At 45.0% G+C, this 17864-nt stretch overlaps 1 protein-coding gene across 2 annotated transcripts in view; it reads right to left on the minus strand.

The window, feature by feature from the left end:
* The window catches only part of ARSJ (arylsulfatase family member J), a 93158-nt gene that overhangs the window by 16498 nt on the left and 58796 nt on the right, over nt 1–17864 (minus strand). The gene's annotated exons all lie outside the window — the stretch shown is intronic.

The raw sequence follows: 17864 nt of genomic DNA on the forward strand, positions 1-17864 counted from the left end.
GTACCGAGATTGTGAAAAGAGCAAAAAATAAAGGAATTTTTTAAATTGGCAAAAATCCTCCCAAATTCACACCCAGAGGAATGAATAGATTGAACCTCACAATCACTCAAAGGCACTTTAAAGCGTGAGGAATGGGCATGAGTCAGCAAGGGTGAGCAAGAGGATGGATACTCGGGTCATGGCTAGCAAGAATGGGCACAATTTCCCATTCGCAGCTACTCAAAACTGCAGTTGGTGAAGGATGACTATATTTGCCCCAGACTGGAAATAGACTAGACTTAGCCATACAAATTGGCAGTGGTATCTTCCAGGGGACTCAAGAACAATACTGAGCTCTGGGGAAGATACATGAGGGCAGTTCACAGATCACAGCAAAACAGGAGTGCACCCTGACAATCAAGCTCCTCACCTCCTACCTTGTTTTTATCTAACACCATGGGGCGATTCTCACGATCAACAAAAATCGGACTAGCAGAGGCTAGCCCGATTTCTGTTGACCGTAAGAACTACTGGGCTTGCAGCCGAGCCCGGTGGTTCTTGAGTGGGTAACCTGCTCGAGAACCCCTGCTAAAAAGCAGGTTTGTGGAACGAGCACTCCAGCAAACCTGCTTTTTAGGATCGTGAGTAGCCAAGGTGCACCTTCGCGCTGTGCCTACTCACGAGTAGACTCCCAGCTCCGGGGCTCTCCCCAGTATGCCCTGCATGCTCGCGCAGGGCATACTGGGGCTTGCGGGGGCCGCGCGGCCGCCACTCCCCCCACCCCCCGCTGGCTCCGTCACGGAGCCAGCCATCATGTGGGCTGCCGATCCGGCCGCCCAGGGCTTCCTGTCTGCTCGTAAGCAGGGAGAGCGGGCTTAGCCCGCTCTTCCTGCTGACTGCCCCAAACCGGGTCTCACTGACTGTGAGACCTGGTCCCATGAGGTCATTCACACAATCAAAAACTGTTCTACCCAGGTTAGGGAACTGTGTGTACTCCCAATTTTTGATTGTGTGGAAGCAAGGTTAGAGGAAAACCTGGGTAGCTTTTTCTCCTACCTTGCTTCCACACAATCACTTCTACCTAGGTTTTCCTCTAACCTTGCTTCCACACAATCAAAAATTGGGAGTACACACAGTTCCCTAACCTGGGTAGAACACAGGACTGGGTCTCACGATCAGTGAGACCCAGTTTCTCCTGTTGAGTGGGAAGAGCGGGCAAAGCCCGCTCTCCCCACTCATGAGTGGGCAGGGAGCCCTGGGCAGCTGGATCGGCCGCCCACACAATGGCTGGCTCCAAGATGGAGCCGGCGGGGGTGGGGGGAGCAGGGGTCGGGTGGGGGGAGCAGGGGCCGGTTCTCTTTGTTTGGCTCTCAGCTTTGTCCCTCCTGGATCTGGGGTGTGCATTGTGTGTGTGTGTGTGTGTGTGTGTGTGTGTGTGTGTGTGTGGCTCTTCCTTTGGGACTGGCTTGCAGCTGCAGATGCTCTCTTCTCTCTCCTTCTGTCCCTGTCTTGTTGTGGGCTGGGAGATTTTGGGATCGGGACGGAGTTCAGTGCCTTGGACAGTGCTGCAGTTGCCAGGAAAGGGTTAACTGAGTCTACCAATCAGGAAGCAGAAAAGAGGGACTGCAGCTTGGAGCTCTTTGAGTGGTCTCCTTGGGTCACATGATCACCCTGTCCACTCAGGGGGCTGCTGCTGCCAAGGGTGGAGTTGGAGGACCAACAATCCTAGCTGTGGCTGGGAAACCCTGAAATGGTAATTGTATGTCACTCATGCTCCCTGCCGAGTCTGCACGATATGCTCGTCTGTTTGCTATGAGGTAAAAATAGGTTTGCAGTAGGGATGTGCACGGAACCATGGAGGAGCGGTCCGGCACTGTGGGGTGTCTGGCTTTAAGGGCGGTGGGGGGGGGTAGTACTTACCCCTCCTGCTGCTTTTCCCCCTTTGGTGCAAAGTTTTTTGGGTAGCAGAGTTCCTCCCTACCATCCCTGCCCCCATTGTTGTCCAGAAAAAGGGGAGGTTGCCGCCATGCATGAGCTCGTCGCGGCGCGTGTGCCTATTGTTGCTGCTGCACGGGCCGCACACGTTGCATGTGTGACATCACACACACGACGTGTGAAGTGTGTGGCGCGTGCGCATGGCGGTGACGGGCACGCGCCACGATGAGCGCATGCATGGCGGCAACTTCCCCTTTTTCTGGACAATGATGGGGGCAGGGGTGGTAGGGAGGAACTCTGCTGCCCCAAAAACTTTGCACCAAAGTAGAGTGCCGGAAGGGGAAAAGCGGCGGGAGGGGTTAGTACTACTCCTCCCCCCTTAAAGTCAGACACACACCCCCCACGGGATCGCTGGATCGGCCCAATTCCGAACCGGTTCGGAGGCCTCTTACATTGTCCTGGACTGGTTCCGTGCACACTCCTAGTTTCCAGTTATATTCAGGAGGTCACCCTGTTTTCTGCTCGTGCGAATAGCTCCCTGGTTTGCGAAGCTGAGCAGGGAGAGCGGGCTAAGCCCACTCTCCCCACACACAAGCAAGCAGGAGTCCTGGGTGGCTGGATTGGCTGCCCACATGATTGCCGGCTCCGTGATGGAGCCGGCAGGGGCTGGGGAGTTTCCTGAGTGAGCGCGCAGGGCATACTGGAGAAACCCCAGGAGCCGGGAGGCGGCTTTTCGCCTCCTCTCTGGGGGTCTACTTGTGAGTAGATGTGGTGCGGAGCCGCACTGTGGCTACTCACAATCTTGAAAACCGGGTTTGCGGAGCACTCGCTCCGCAAACCTGGTTTTAGGGGAGGGGTACTTAGGCGGGTTAACCGCCTGGGAGCCACCGGGCTCACCTGGGAGCCTGGTGGCTCCCACGATCAGGCAAAATCGGGCTAGGCTCTCCTAGCCCGATTTTGCCTGGTCTTGGGACCCTGTGAGTGTTACAAGAATGTTTTAGGGCCAGGGATGAGATTAAATAAATCAATTTACATCTCTGCTTCCTATTCCCGGCTCACAAATCAGGTCTCCAAGTTTTAACACATTTCTTACATTTATTCTGCTGCTTTCTTTTTTGCTTAGTGTGTACAAAGCAAATATTGCATACTCAGGTATTCGTTATAATAGGTTGGCTCTAAAGTATGTGGGTTGTGCATATTACCTAATCACACACTTCATTTAAAAAAAAAATATTCAGATGCAGATTACAGGAGTGATTCCTTAACTGGATAGCATCATTTGGAAAGCATCATTTGCAATGTTAATCACATCCTGGGGAAATCAATCAAATTGTTTCACTGGGTTAGTTCAGATGTCATGTGGATTAAACCTTGGATTTCCATAATGTCCCTGAGCCGTCTATACATGCTGCTTGCTCACCTGCCCGCACAGGAGTTGGATTAAATCTACGGGTGGGCTCACATTACTGGCAGCAAGTCCAGTTTGCACAAACCGCCAGTTCTGATGAGCATCGTCTCCTGGCATGAGCTAGTACTTCCACCCCTTTCATGTCATATGAATCTACCAGTGCTGGATGCTGAGCAACACGTCTCTCTGGGAATCAACTTGGAGGGAACTGCTGTTTAGGAACACAACATTGGTGGGTTTGCACGACAGTGGAAGTATCAACTCGCACCAGGAGGACGCAGTAACTGGGAACTGGTGCCAACCAGGCTTGCTGCCAGTTGTGTGAACACACTTTACTTTTGATGCTGCTAAGAAAGAAGCCAAGATTGGTTGTGACATCTGAACTGACCAATCCTGGTTTATTCTATCCAAAGTTGCAAAACAAACCACAATATGAATCTCGCTTCAAATCTTGGGTGCAAATTGTGGTTTATTTTCAGCTTTGGGCAGAATAAACCAGGATTGGTTGGATCAGCAACATGAGAGATTCTGGCTTCTTTCTAACCACATTTGGAAGTAAAATTCTTCTAAGGTTTGTGTGGGCAGTGGAAGAGAGTATGTGCTCCCAAGGCCTGGGGACATCATGCTGAGTCTACTATCTTACAATATTCCCAACATATACTGCTGGTACATTTTTCATACAGAGCTTGATTAACAAAACCTCAGGCAATTCCCTCAGCACCAAAGCTCATCCTGAGAGCAGCCAAGAATCTCGATAGGTCTTGATAGCAGATTATTTACAAGTTCCCCAAGACAGTTCCTTCCTGATAAGAGGTTCACATACCTGTATGTGGGAGACCTGGGCAATCTGGGTCCTATTCTTGAGAAGAGGAGTATGTTTGTTTCATGAGAGAGATTGTTTATGGTACATCGATTGACATGTATGGAGATTCATGATGGATATTGTGGGCATCAAATAACTTTATGTCCAGATGTAAGGGTCTGGTGACTATAAGAAAGTCTGCTTACAGACATGGGTCCAGCAAGCTTTTGCTCAACCTGTCTGTTTAGCTTTTGAGCATAGACAGTAGTCATCCCCAAAAGGAGTCTTATTGGTACATTTCTCTGAGTAGCTGAAATGCAGGACAAGCTCTCACTGGGCCATGATATCTGGACCAGCTCCAAGATTCCATTTTGGTAGCCTACCCAGAGGTGCACCTAGGTCATTTTGGAGCCTAAATTTATTATTTATTTATTTGATTTATTTATATATGCCTTTGGAGGCCCTTCTGCTTCAAGTTAAGCATCATTTTTTAACATGTAGGTTCTTAATGGCACAAACCATACCACCCAGGACAGACTAAAGAGGATTTGGGGGCCCCCAGGGGGTGTGCAGGCCCTGGACTTTGGCCCTGAAGTCCAGAGGTAAGAGTGCCTCTGAGCCTGCCTGTCTAATTGCCAAAGCCTCGCTCTCCAGCAACCGCCAGCATCGCTCATGTCCTAATCCTTCAACTAGATTTGGTAATATGCCTCCCGCTGTATCCCTGGTGTCCCCAATCCTCCACCCTCCTCCCTCCCCTCTGGCACGCCGCCTCAGCTTGCCTTTGCAACCCGCTTCATCCCTCCAGTTCTCCTGTGTTTGTCCATGTTAGTCTTCCCCATTCCCTTTTTTCCATGAACGTATGTTATGGTATGTCCTTCTGTAACCACCGGATAAACTGGTGGCAACTGCAGATGAACCTCTCCAGATTATGGCAATGGATGATGGGGTTTATAACGAAGAAGACATACTCTTAAATACCCAGGGCCTAAGCGGTTTAGGGCTTTATAGGTTATAACCAGCACCTTGTATTTTGCCTGGAAGAACTATAGTCTCCAAGCAACACCATCTGGAATCTGCCTGAGAGATAGGAGCCGAACCACTGCAAAGCAGTGCCTCCCACTCTCAACCCTCTCAGATGGTCCAGAAGGATACTATGGTATTGAAAGCCACCAAGAGACCAAAAGGATCAGCAGTCACACTCCCTCTGTCAGTTCCCTGTTGGAAATCATCCGTCAGACTGACCAAGGCAGTCTCCATTCACAGCCCACCCGAAAATCACTTTGAAATGGGTTTAGATAATCAGTTTCCTCCAAGACTATCTGGAACTGAGTGGGCCACTACCCTCTCAAGTACCTTGCTCAACCATGGAAGGTTGGAGACAGGCCTATAGTTGCTTAACTCTGAGGGATCCAATGCAGGCTTCTTCAGAAGCAGTCTATTGATTGCCTCCTTAAGACAGGAAGGCATCCTATCCTTTGTCAGAGAAACACTTATAAGCGATGTCGGACAAGGGTCAAGAGAACAGGTGGTAGGCCACACCGTTCCAAGCAGCTTGTCCACATCATCAAGAGTCACAAACTGAAACTGATCCAGCCTAACCACATAAGAGGAGTTGCTGGACATCTCATTAGACTCTGCAATAATTTTGGAGTCTGAATCTAAGAATAAGAGAGATTTTATCCACAAATCCTCATTTAAGATGTCACAGCGGATAATTGATAGTTCCAAATTCTGATTCAGAGGCGAGGCATATACTAGCACTCTGAGTTTAAACAACTCAGCTGGACGTGAGCTTGTGGATGCAATATGGGCATTAAAAAAATTGCTTCTCTGCTGCATGAATTGCCTGAGCATAAGTCTTCAAATGCGCTATATGTTGTAATCCTTTGGATTTGAGCTGAGTCTTTCTCCACTTGTACTCAAGTTGTCTACCTTGCCACTTCAGCTTCTGTAGTTCCAGTTACCCTGGTAAGTTTGCTGTTCCAATTCTCCACCAGGGCATCAACAGACTCACTGTCAGAGCCAATTCTAAATCCTTCCAAGGCTTCTTGGAATTCTATTGGATCCAATAACCTTCTCGGGTGGATCATCCTAATAGGCCCTTCACCCCTGTGGAGGTGGACTGTGATTGTGAGTCCAACCTTAACTTGATGGTGGTCCATCCATGACAATGGGGAAGTCACCAGAGTCCCCACCCATAGAACACTACCCTGAGTAGAGTAAAAGACCATATCAAGCATGTGACCAGTAACATGCATTCGTCCTGAGACCACTTGGCATAAGCCACCCAGGACTTGTGTTCCCTTGTTCCCCACCACCATAATCCTGGGAGACTCCACCAATCTTGAGACCAAATCCGTGAGCTCAGCTAGGGACTCTGTTGGGCAGTGGGGTGATTGGTACAACTGAAGTCCCAGTCTACCCCTGGTCCCCCACCTTAAGTACACACATTCAATATGATCAGATACTTTGACAGGGATCCTAGTAAGAGAGATGTTATTCTTATAGACCACAGCCACTCCACTCCCCCTCAACGGAATACCCTGGAGGGAAAAGCTGGGAACTGGATTGTCCCTTTAATTTGGACCTTTGAAAATCAGTATGTGCTCAGAAATTATGAATGTTTCTTTAAAACTCATATCAGAGCTTTGGCATTTATTCCCATCACACATTAAAAATTTACGTTTGCAATCATAAGGAATCAACAACCCCCCCCCCCCAACATTTACCAATATGCTAAACAGGATGATTTGGTCTGTGCACTACTATTGAACATATTTGAAACTCTCTCACTGCTTCATCAATACAGCAGTCTCAGTGAACAAGGAGACCTCCAATGTGCACATGGAACTTTGCTGCAGTGTTCATATTAATGCTTTGCTGGGGGATGTTCTACAGTGCATGAGCAAGTATTACTCAAATATGGACAGGAATTTGTGGTCTCTGCTCAATTCAGAGTTCTGTGGGTGCATCAGAGGCCCATGAAGCATTGGACAACAGCCTATTTCTTCTACTATCATGGTGACAACATAAGTGGTAACAGCAGCACAACAGCTGGAAAACATGTGTGTGTGGCTATTGTTTTATTTGCTATAGGTTTGGCACAGTTGTGAAACTGGAGCTAATGTTCTCAGCTTTACCACTAATATTGTTCATTTTCAGGAAAAAACAACAACAACCTGATTGCACGATCAGCTCTCTGTTTTATAGCTGTTTCCCTAATAAACACAAAGTGATCTTATATAGATTTAACCAAGAGTTTATTCAGAAACAACTCCATTTTTTCTCCTTCTCTTTTTCCTCTCTTTTTCTTTCTACTCCATCCCACCCCATCCCCACTGGGACAAACTTCCAAACAACAACAACAACAACAACAAAATAACTTGATAGAATACAACACTCTCTTAACTTATTTTAAAATCAGAACACATGGAACACACACATATATGAACACAAAAGAGAAAGTTGGATGGAACCTGTCACAAACAGATCTATTTCCCCTGAAATCTTCTCTGAATAAAAGCAGATCTTCCTTTCTATTCAAAGCAATCTGAGAAAGAAAATGCTTGATAATGAAGTAGTTGTGCTAGAGTTGCATGAATAGCAAGTCTCATAAGAAGAGTGATAGGATAGCTAAAGTATTTCAAAGGAACTTCTGTTTCCTTAATTAGCAACATGTGTGCTTGCAGGTATGCTCTTTGAACAGATATGCATCTTCTGTGCAAAATACAGAACTGTCATCACGCCACACAACGACTGACAAATATGACCATTCACAGGCACACAGCATGGAAAATAGAACTATGAAAGAAAGCAAAAACAATCAAACAAAACAAAGGTTGCCTTTACATTTGTTTTAATTGTTTTTGCCTTCATTTGTTTTGTCATCTATTCATTAAAATCACATTCATTTCGGAGTAATACCTCCCATTTTTATTACACCATTCATTTTTGTAAGGGCATGGGGGACTGACCTTGTAGCATGGCAGAATACTGGGCTTCCTCCCCGCTTTTTGGAAAGGAATGTCAGAGCTTTGCTCAGGGGTTGCCTCTTGGCAACCACTATGCTTTCCCTACAATGCCTTGGACCAATGCAGTAACTGGGGCATTGTGGTGGGGGCGGCGGGGGGCAGAGAGATGGCAGTCATTAGGAGGTATTGTTACCAACACTAGATACATTCTTTAAAATTCAATCATTCTCAAACTCTGTGGCAAGTAGTTTACTAGGTTTCTTCAGGGACAGGGATGCACTGTCAGTGGAGACTATGGGTTGAGAATATGAAGTAAGTGGAGAATATGAACCGAGAATGAATTTGAGAAAAACTAAGTACTAGCAAAGGACCTTACATTGCAACAAACCTAACAATCAACAATACCCAAATTGAAAAAATCTCACATTATAAATACTTGGGAACATGGCTAAATGAATACAATGACTGTACACAAAAAATAAACAGCAGGACTGAAATGGCAAGAGCGGCTTTTGTAAAAATGAAACATCTGCTCTGGATTTCAGTATAGAATTGAAAATTTATATGTCGAGGTGTTACATCTATTCAGTCTTGCTTTATGGAATGGAAGCTTGGACACTTAAAAAACAAAATATGAACAAACTAGAATATTTCAAGTTCTATATACAGTGATGTCACGTGAAAAGGGGGTGTGGCCTTGAGCTCCGGAGAGCCCAAGCAAGTTCTCCCATTATTTCTATTTCCCTTTCTCTCCCTCGCTGGAGGGAGAGAAAGAGAAATAAAGGCTGTCAGGCAGCAAACACTGCCTGAAAAGGACACGGGAGAGATCGCTTGGGGCTCTCCAGAGCCAGGGGCGTGGAGGAGTTTGCTCAGGCTCTTCCAGAGCCCAAGCCACGCCCTGCTTTGGGCTTCAGCAGCCCTTTCTATTGACAGCCCGGGTTCTTTGAACCCGTTTGCACAATAGTGACTCTGCCCCTGGCTGCTGCTCAGGCACAGATTAGTGCGTCAGCAACTCTAAACTTCCATAGGTGGCTAGGAGGGATGTTCATTCCAGCTAGCATCAACTGATTCAAGGCAAAGTTAATGGCTCAAATGTTATATGGGGCACTACTGGGACCCTACGCTAACTACTCCCCACTGGAGTGGGTCCAAGCCAGTTCTTAAGAACATTATTTCTGACCCCCGAATGTATTTCTAATGCCACTCTGAGACTGGAATCAGGTGTTATCTCAAAAGAGGCCGGAGCTTGGTATCTAATACTAATACACTGGGCAAGAATCAACTCAATGCCCTCTGGCCTTGTTGTTATTATTGGATAGGCATTGCTCGAGCTGGTGGGAGAACTGTGTTAGGAAACTCTGTACCTACAGTCTTTCACCTGAGGCAATCCTCTCTGTGGAATTGGTCAGAGCCAAATAACTTATTAAACGAAGGATCTGGGATACTGAGTTTCAGAATGATCTGTCAAAGACATCTAGGTCATTCCATCTGCTCAGTGGTGGGATGAGAACTCACCCAGCAGATTATCTATTCCTCCACACATTCCCTAAACACAGATGGGCCTTCTCGAGGGCCCGTATGAATGTCCTCCCCTCGGAACTACTGGCAGTCAGATTTAGAAGAATTCCAGTTGAGCACAGATATTGCCCCTGTAACTCCGAGGAGAATGACCCAGTTGCACATGTGCTCCTGCGTCTTTTACATAGGTCTTAGGTGACCTACCAGGATGATCGGACAAATTCAATGTCAAATATTTGTTAACAGATGTGAATCTGTCTATCACACCCACAGCTGTGGAATTCTCTAGTTCTGCAATACAAATTTGATGCATTCTGTTCGTTAACGATTAGATCCAGTGCACAGATATGTTATTAATATGGCTATGTTTAAATTTTACATTTATTATTTTTTATTATTTATTTATTCAATTTCTATACCGCCCTTCCAAAAATGACTCAGGGAGGTTTACACAGAGAACTAACAAATAAATAAGTTTTAGATGTTCATTTCTTTTAGATATTCTGATATTGATAAAAAACTGAAATTACGACTGACTGACTGACTGAAGAAGGGATACCCTATCTGTAGACCTGCCAAACTTCACCATTCCCTACTACAATACCTATTCAATACAGAGATAAAGTAGCTTTCAAGATAAGCCAGAATGCTCTTCAGTCACAATTCTACAACACTAAAGTTGTCCCCAAACCTGTCAATTAGACAGAGATCTAGCAATCATCAACTATTATAACCTGAAGGAGAGCAAATCTGCAGAGGACTACCGCAAGTGCTTGGGGTCTATAGTTGATGTAGAGGATCCTGCCTCATGGGAACAAATAAATGGGTGGACTGTCGGGAACAACAGTGCTTACAGGACTGTGTTGGCTTTGTTTGCCTCCCAAGCACAATCTACCAAACTAAACCTTAAATGGCTTGGTCCCAATATTCCTTTTGCTGCTGAAAGCAATCTCTTGACAGTGTTTTGGTCTCTGTCAAATGACAGAAGGCTGACAAGGGCTTTCTTAGCAGATGCAGTCTTGGGAATCTGCGGCCTAATCTGCTCAAGAATGAATGTAGGCAGTTTCCTCAAACTATTTAAGACCTTATTTAGAATGCTTTTGGTTGCCGAAGACTGCCATGGGAAATGGTTAAGTTGTATATTTTCAATCTGTATTTTTAGCATATTTGATCTTGTTAGTTACTGTATTAGGAAGTTGTTTTTACCCTAAACATAAGAAACAGGGCTGGATAGAAATCTAAATGCCTGAATTTGAATTTAAATGTCTCTGGAGGCATTCTGGCTGAAATAATGAAGAAACCAATTGTGTGACAAGTTCATAATTTATACAGACAGAATACAAGTAATTACCATGCATGAATGTGAATGTTTTTCTGAAACCTCTCATGGGTGAAACGTGTAGCTTAATTAAAATGTTTTAAACATTACATTTTAAAATCTAGAATAGTGACTGACATCTGAACCAAGCACTAGTGCTTTTATTGAAGTGATTGTGCTTTATGTGCACTGCTGCTGCCTTCCAGACCAAGGCAGTGCATGTACTTGTGTGTCTAGGATTTTCGCTGTTCTCCCCCATCCCGGGGAGCACTCCAGGCTGCAGGGAACACTTCTGGGTGAGGGGACATCAGTGAAAATTTCATCATGTAAGCAGTGGAGTGCTGCCACTTCATTAGTCAGGATATTGGCCCCTGTATTCTGCAAGAAGCTTACGTAGTGAGGCGATATGTGTGTACCAAAAAAACAAGTATGCATTTTGCTTTGCATGCAGAAATTCCCATTTAAATCCCTGGCAACTCCAAACAAAAGATCTCAAGTAGTAGGACTGAAGATAATGATTTCAGAAAACTGTGGCACACTCTCTGGTAACCTTTAGGCTTGACTACTGTAATGAGCTCTATGTGGAGCTAACTTTGTATGTAGTTCAGAAATGTCAGTTGGTTCAAAATGTAGCAGCTAGATTAGTTTTTGGGGTGTCTCAGAGAGACCATATTATGCCAGTTTTAAAGCAATTGCATTGATTGCCAGTAGGTTTCCAGACAAAATAAAAAGTGCTGGTAATTACTTTTAAAGTCCTAAACAGCTTAGGACTGGGCTACCTAGGAGAGTGGCTTCTTCTGCATGATCCCCACCGCACATCAAGGTCATTGAGAGAGGTCTGTCTCTGGATGTCGCCGGCTCGTACGGCGGTGACTTATTTAACATATTTTTATACCACCTAAAACTTCTGTCTCTGGGTGGTTTACAACAAAGTAAAAACAGAAAAAGTAAAACATTAGTTAAAACAAAAACAAAAAGTTTAAAACCTTACAACAATTTTGAAATTTTAAAATAATATTTTAAAACAGCATTAAGACCATTAAAACACTATCAGTAAAAAGCCTGGGTGAACAGATGTGTCTTTAAAGACTTTTAAAAAGCTGTCAGAGATGAGGAGGCTCTTATTTCACTAGAGAGTGCATTCCAAAGCCTCGGGGCAGCAGTGGAGAAGGCCTGTCCCTGAGTAGACACCAGACGAGCCGGTGGCAACTGCAGACGGACCTCTCCTGATGATCTCAATGGGTGGTGGGGTTCATGACGAAGAAGATGTTCTCTTAAATACCCAGGGCCCAAGCTGTTTAGGGCCTTATAGGTTATAACTAACACCTTGTATTTTGCCCAGAAACATATCGGTGGCCAGTGTAGCTCCTTCAATACGGGAGTAATATGATGTCTCCAAGATGACCCAGAGACCAATTTGTAGTTTAAAATCTTTACCAGACTTCAAAAGAGCCCTTAAGACACATTTTTTAGCCAGGCTTTTAGTAATCTCTGAATGTTTTAATTTTTTTAATTGCTGATTTAATATTTGGCTTGGTTTGGTTTGGTTTTGATTGTGTTTGTTTTTGTGAACTGCCTAGAGATTTTGGAGTCAGGCGGCATAATAAAACAAACAAACATCATTGTCCAAGAGCAACTGCCAATAAGAGCAGTCAATACTGGGCTAGATGGACCAATGGCCTGATTCAGTATAAAGCAGTTCTTCATGTGCTATCCAACATTAATTGTCCAATTAGTCCAATCCTGCAAATACCTCCTGGTTGCATATGCAACTGATTTGCACTTTCCTTTGGTATTCTTTGGCACACATGCCTGAAAACATAGAACTTGAAGGGTGCATATGTGCAGAATTAGGCACACCGCTTTTCAAAACACACACAGCCTAGAAAGGATCAGATTGGTGAGGGTTTTATTTTATTTTTTAAAGAGAGATGCACCTAATTCTATTCGGGGTCAAATAAGAAGTGGAAAACAAGCTGAGGGTCAGATCCAAAGTCAGGGGTCAGGGTCCCGAAGAATAACAGGCCACGGCTAAAGAGACTTTGAAACTAAGGCAAAGGCTCAGCCCACTGTGGTGTTTTTGGTTAATCCATTCCTTGACCCATGCCAGATTTTGAATGTTGCTTTAGTTACTTTTATTCCAGTCCCAGAGTGGAGGCGGGGCTAACAAAACAACCAGCAGCAAAAGCATTGAAAGCAGTCTGCTCTGCGGTTGCCACTGTGTAAATAAGATCTGTTTCTTTAAACTATTAATATTCCTAATTCTACTCGACTGTCTTGTCCTTGCGTGCTACAGCTCTTTCTCTACAGAAAGGCTTTCTATCCTTCCTTTCCTGGAAGGATTGAATGAACAGCCTGGCTGGGAGGGGTTCACTCAGGTAGTGTTTAGAGTGTTGGACTAGGTCCAGGAAGACCCGACTTCGAATTCCCATTCAACCATGAAATCCCCATTCAACCATGAACCTACCTCTCAGGGTTGTTGTGAGGATAAAAATAACCCTGCACACTGCTCTGTCTGAACTCCTTGGAGGTAGAGCGGGATAGAAGTGTAAAAATGGCTGCCACACATTGTAACAGTATGCTGGTTCCTGCTTTCACACAGATAGTTCCTGACCACATGAGGGCTGTGGGCACAGAAGTGATCTCAGAGATCAACAGTGAGTATTTCTGAGGGCCCTGGACCCACAGCAACTTCCCAACTATGCCACATTCACACTCTTGAAAGTCTGGGGTAATGGAGTGGGGAGGAAAATAAATGCTGAGAAAATAAAATAGTCTTCATTGGCACCTAAATGATAAAAAAGGTAGATGCTAACTAGATATTTCTAGAGAGGATGTTCTAGAGATTATTACAAAGAAGACTTTATCTCCTGCCAACTGCCTGACCTCTGAAGATGAAGAACCCAGAGCAGGGCCCCTGATGATTATCTAAATGGATAGGCAGGTTTACTTATAAATGTTACAAACTGTCGTATCAGCAGCTGCTGCTTATGGGTGGATCAGAGACAGAATATGTTGCGGATCAGAGCCCAGCAAGTTCTTTAATCCTGGCCTGCCCTTCACATATTGTGAAGTTTGTTTCATTTTGCAAAATAATGAACTCTGCATGTAAGCTTTCATTCCAAACTGTGAAAAGGTATGAAAACATTTTGCATGAAATAATAAAGGCTTATGCAACAGATTATGGTGTCCACCCAGTCCTCTGTACTCTCAGTAATAAATGTTGACTACATTCTTGGCACTAGAAAAAAGGAGGATGGCTTTCCATTGTGCTATTACAACAGGTGCCCAAGGATGGATGCATGCCAAAAATTACTTCATAATCTTCTGAGGCAACTTAATCTTGTTTCCAAGAAAAGCTCCCACATGAATAGGAATATTTTTTTGGTTTAACTCGCTATGACAAAAAAAAAGGTGTGTTGGCTTTTACAGCAACAATAGTACTTTTCACCTGCACATGTGTTATTGTGGAATTAAAATGTGTACCATCTCATTAGGGCAGCTGTTGAGTGTCCAAGACTTCAGAAGAACCCATTGCCCATCTCTGAGATCACATTTGTGCCCATAGCCTTGATACAATGGTGGCAGAGCACTCTGTTGGCTATCTTTGGTTTCTCTCTCTATCCCATCCACCAAGGTAAGTCCTTGCAGTGATTTCACCCAGATAGGAAGAGGCTAAGGTCAGCTGAAACCCAGAACCAATCCTGAGCACAGCCACACAGCATGAAACTGCAGCCAGATCAGCCAGGACTTCTGGCAGGGCTCACAGCATTTGGAGACCAAGTAACATTAGGATGCAGCGCATGTTCTGTGTCTTTCAGGAAGAGCAATCTCAAAGGCAAGAAGTGAATCATTCCTAGCTTGACTTTGGCATTTTATATGGACTTTCAATCCACACTATTCCTGAACGTTCAGATAACAGTATTGTAAAACAATGTAGAAAATTGTGGTACTTAAAGTATAGAAGGCTCACGCTATTCATAATCAACAACTTTAACCGTGCCAGGAATAACACCTGCACAGATACTGGGAAAGCAGAAAAATGTGATTGAGAGCCAAAACACATGTTATATTAAAGATGAGATTGGCCCTGATTTCCTGACTGTGGAGTGGAGGGTTGAGGGAATCCAAATCGGGATCACAGAATGAAGAAGGGGCTTTAATCACTTGCCCCATCCCAGTTCAGATTGGGGCCCCCTCAAGTGCTATTTGCCCCAGGAAGGAAGCGGCCATTGGTGCCAAATGGGGCCTCCCAGTGCAAGTAGCAACTGTGGCCCCCCTTGATCAAGAATGGGAACCCAGCCAGGACAAAGAGGTAAAGCCCTCCTCTACTCCTGTCAGAGATTGTTCTTCCTAAAGCTTCTAATTAATTAAAAAAAATTCAGCACACCTGGGTCAATGACATGTTTGTAACACGTAGAGGCTGTTCACATGAGCAGCCTTACCTGGGTAGGGCTGCTCATGTGGAGCATTGCCAGGTAGCCCAGGATCCCCCCCCCATTACCTGGATCTACCTGAGATCCTAGTCATGTGTCTGCTCAGGCTGCCTGCATCCCAGCAGACCCAGAGCCAGGAGCCTAGAGCACCCGGCTTGCCAGGAAACCATGCTTCTTGCACAGTGCATTGTGGGATTTCTGGAGGGCGGGCTGCGTTTCCCCAACCTCCACTACGCTGTGCCGCTCACTGCAGCAGCAATCGTGTGCACAGCAGAGTGGCGCAGCACAAGGATTGCTGAGATCATGTAGGGGAAGGTAGGCATATTACTGCCTTTCCCCCACAACCCTCCCTAGCCACCAAGGATTTGGGTCATGTGAATGACCTTGTAGTATGTAATATGCAGAAACTTGGCCGTGATAAAGGTGAGCCACCGGATGCTGATGCACATGGCCATCCTTAAACAGTCATCCAGAATATTCTACAGCAGTAAATGTACTGTTAAATATCCTACATGTACTGCTAAATTTATGTAATATTAATGGTGAGAAAAATACTGGAGAAAACAGAGAGGGCAAGAAGTTTCAGGCCAGTTCTCTGTTCTCCTACAATTTTTATTTATTAATTACATTTATATACCACCCCATCCAAACAGCTCAGGGGGGTATATAAATAAAAATTTATTTATTTTTTATAAAGTAAAGCAGAAATGATGTAGCTCCCAACAATATGCCTGTTCCCTTAATCATATGGAGAACTTGGCTGTGCACTGAGGAAGCCAACAGCCATTCTGTCATTGTAGCAGCATCTGTTCCAGCTGCTGCCATCGCAGGAATTGCTGTGATGCCATTCATGTATGGTTCACGCTGGCCAACATCCAGACTAACGTTGCCCTCACAGAAGAGGGGCATCTTTTGGGGAGAGAAGGATGGCAGTGGAGGGAAGGGAGGATCATTGAAAATAGCCCTTCCACCTTGTGCAATGAAACATGTTCTTCCAGGAACACAACCAAGTGTTCTAGACAGCAGTAAAACATATAGAGTTTATGAAGAAATTTAAGATGAGTATTTGTAGAGCATCTAAACAGAACTGTAGATTGCTACTGTGTCTTTTTTTCTGGGATCTTATGGAGTGGTCACATGGGAAGAAGGCTCCTGGTGTGATTTACTCTACATCCCCTACTGATCAGCTCTTGCTTTTTGTGATTAACTCAATTTTCTAGAGCATCTTTCTCACTATCAATATTACATAAATTAGGCAGTACACGTAGAAAAATGATGTGGTGGGCTAATCATGGAAAGCAAGAGCCAGAACGCCATGCCACAGAAGCTGGTGGTGCAGTATAAATCATGCCAGCAGCTTCTTTCCCGTGTGACCACCACGTCAGATCCCAGCAAAAAAGACAGTGGCAATCTGCAGGACTCTGAGGACTGTCTGGATTCTCCATAAGTGCCCAGTGCCCACCTTAAATTTCTTCACAAGCTCTGTTCCTAGCATGTTTTACTGTTGTTTAGAAAATCTCAATGTTAGTCTGGATATTTGCCACTGATCCCCCTCCCCCAACAGTACTGAAGTATGTGCTTGAGGATGACTCTGGACTATTTACAAAAGTGCTGTGTCCATATTAAAGTCTCACAATTAGCACTTTTCTCCATTAAAGGTAAAAATGCAGAGTTTATCAGGCATCCTTTCCTAGCCCTTTTAAGACACGGGAGGCAGAGGCAGGTGGGATAGCTGTGCAATGCTCTTCTCATTCCGGTGAAAGAGCACCTAGCTGTGGGTACATCAAGGTGAATCAAACGTGTTAAGAGATCCCTGTATTGTAATCTTGAGCATGCACCCTTTGTGCTAAACATTTAGACTTGACTTATGTGTGCTTGATCATTAAGGCTTCTCATTTATCTTGTGAGCTTTTCTATTAGAGCTGGAATACATCACATGAAAAAAAAAAGTTGAATGGCCCCTGTGTGATTAATTACACCCTCTGCAGCGAGAACATGTAGTGCTGTCAGCCATCACATCCTTCTGGCTTTTGGCACAGAGTTTCCATGCCAGCATGAGTGACATTTTGGAAGCAGTATTGCTGACATGGGAGCAGAGATGGAATAAAACCACCCTGCGTGCCCTGAAAAACCCATCTGAGTTTTGAGAGCATTCCTTGCCAATACCCTCAAAACCTCAACCTTGGTAAGCACTTGCAAGTAATGCTTGCAAACCTGAGATGGTTTTTGCCCACCTTCCCTCTTCCACCAATGCCTTCCATGCAGAGTGAGCGAGAGAGAAAGAGGAAGAAGAGGAGGAGGAGGAGGGAGAGCCCCTCACCTTTATTCATTTAGTATATTTGCTTACCGCTCCAAGGTCATCTCTCTGGGCTGTTTATGACAAACAGCAAGTTTGGAGACAGTTGGAGGTGGAAGGGACTAGTTGACAGGCCTGCCCACTAGCCTGAAGAAGTTGGAATGACATTTGTGAGTGTGGGCTCAAATGAGATGAAGAAAA

Source organism: Hemicordylus capensis, chromosome 5, assembly GCF_027244095.1.
Source record: "Hemicordylus capensis ecotype Gifberg chromosome 5, rHemCap1.1.pri, whole genome shotgun sequence".
Lineage (NCBI taxonomy): Eukaryota > Metazoa > Chordata > Lepidosauria > Squamata > Cordylidae > Hemicordylus > Hemicordylus capensis.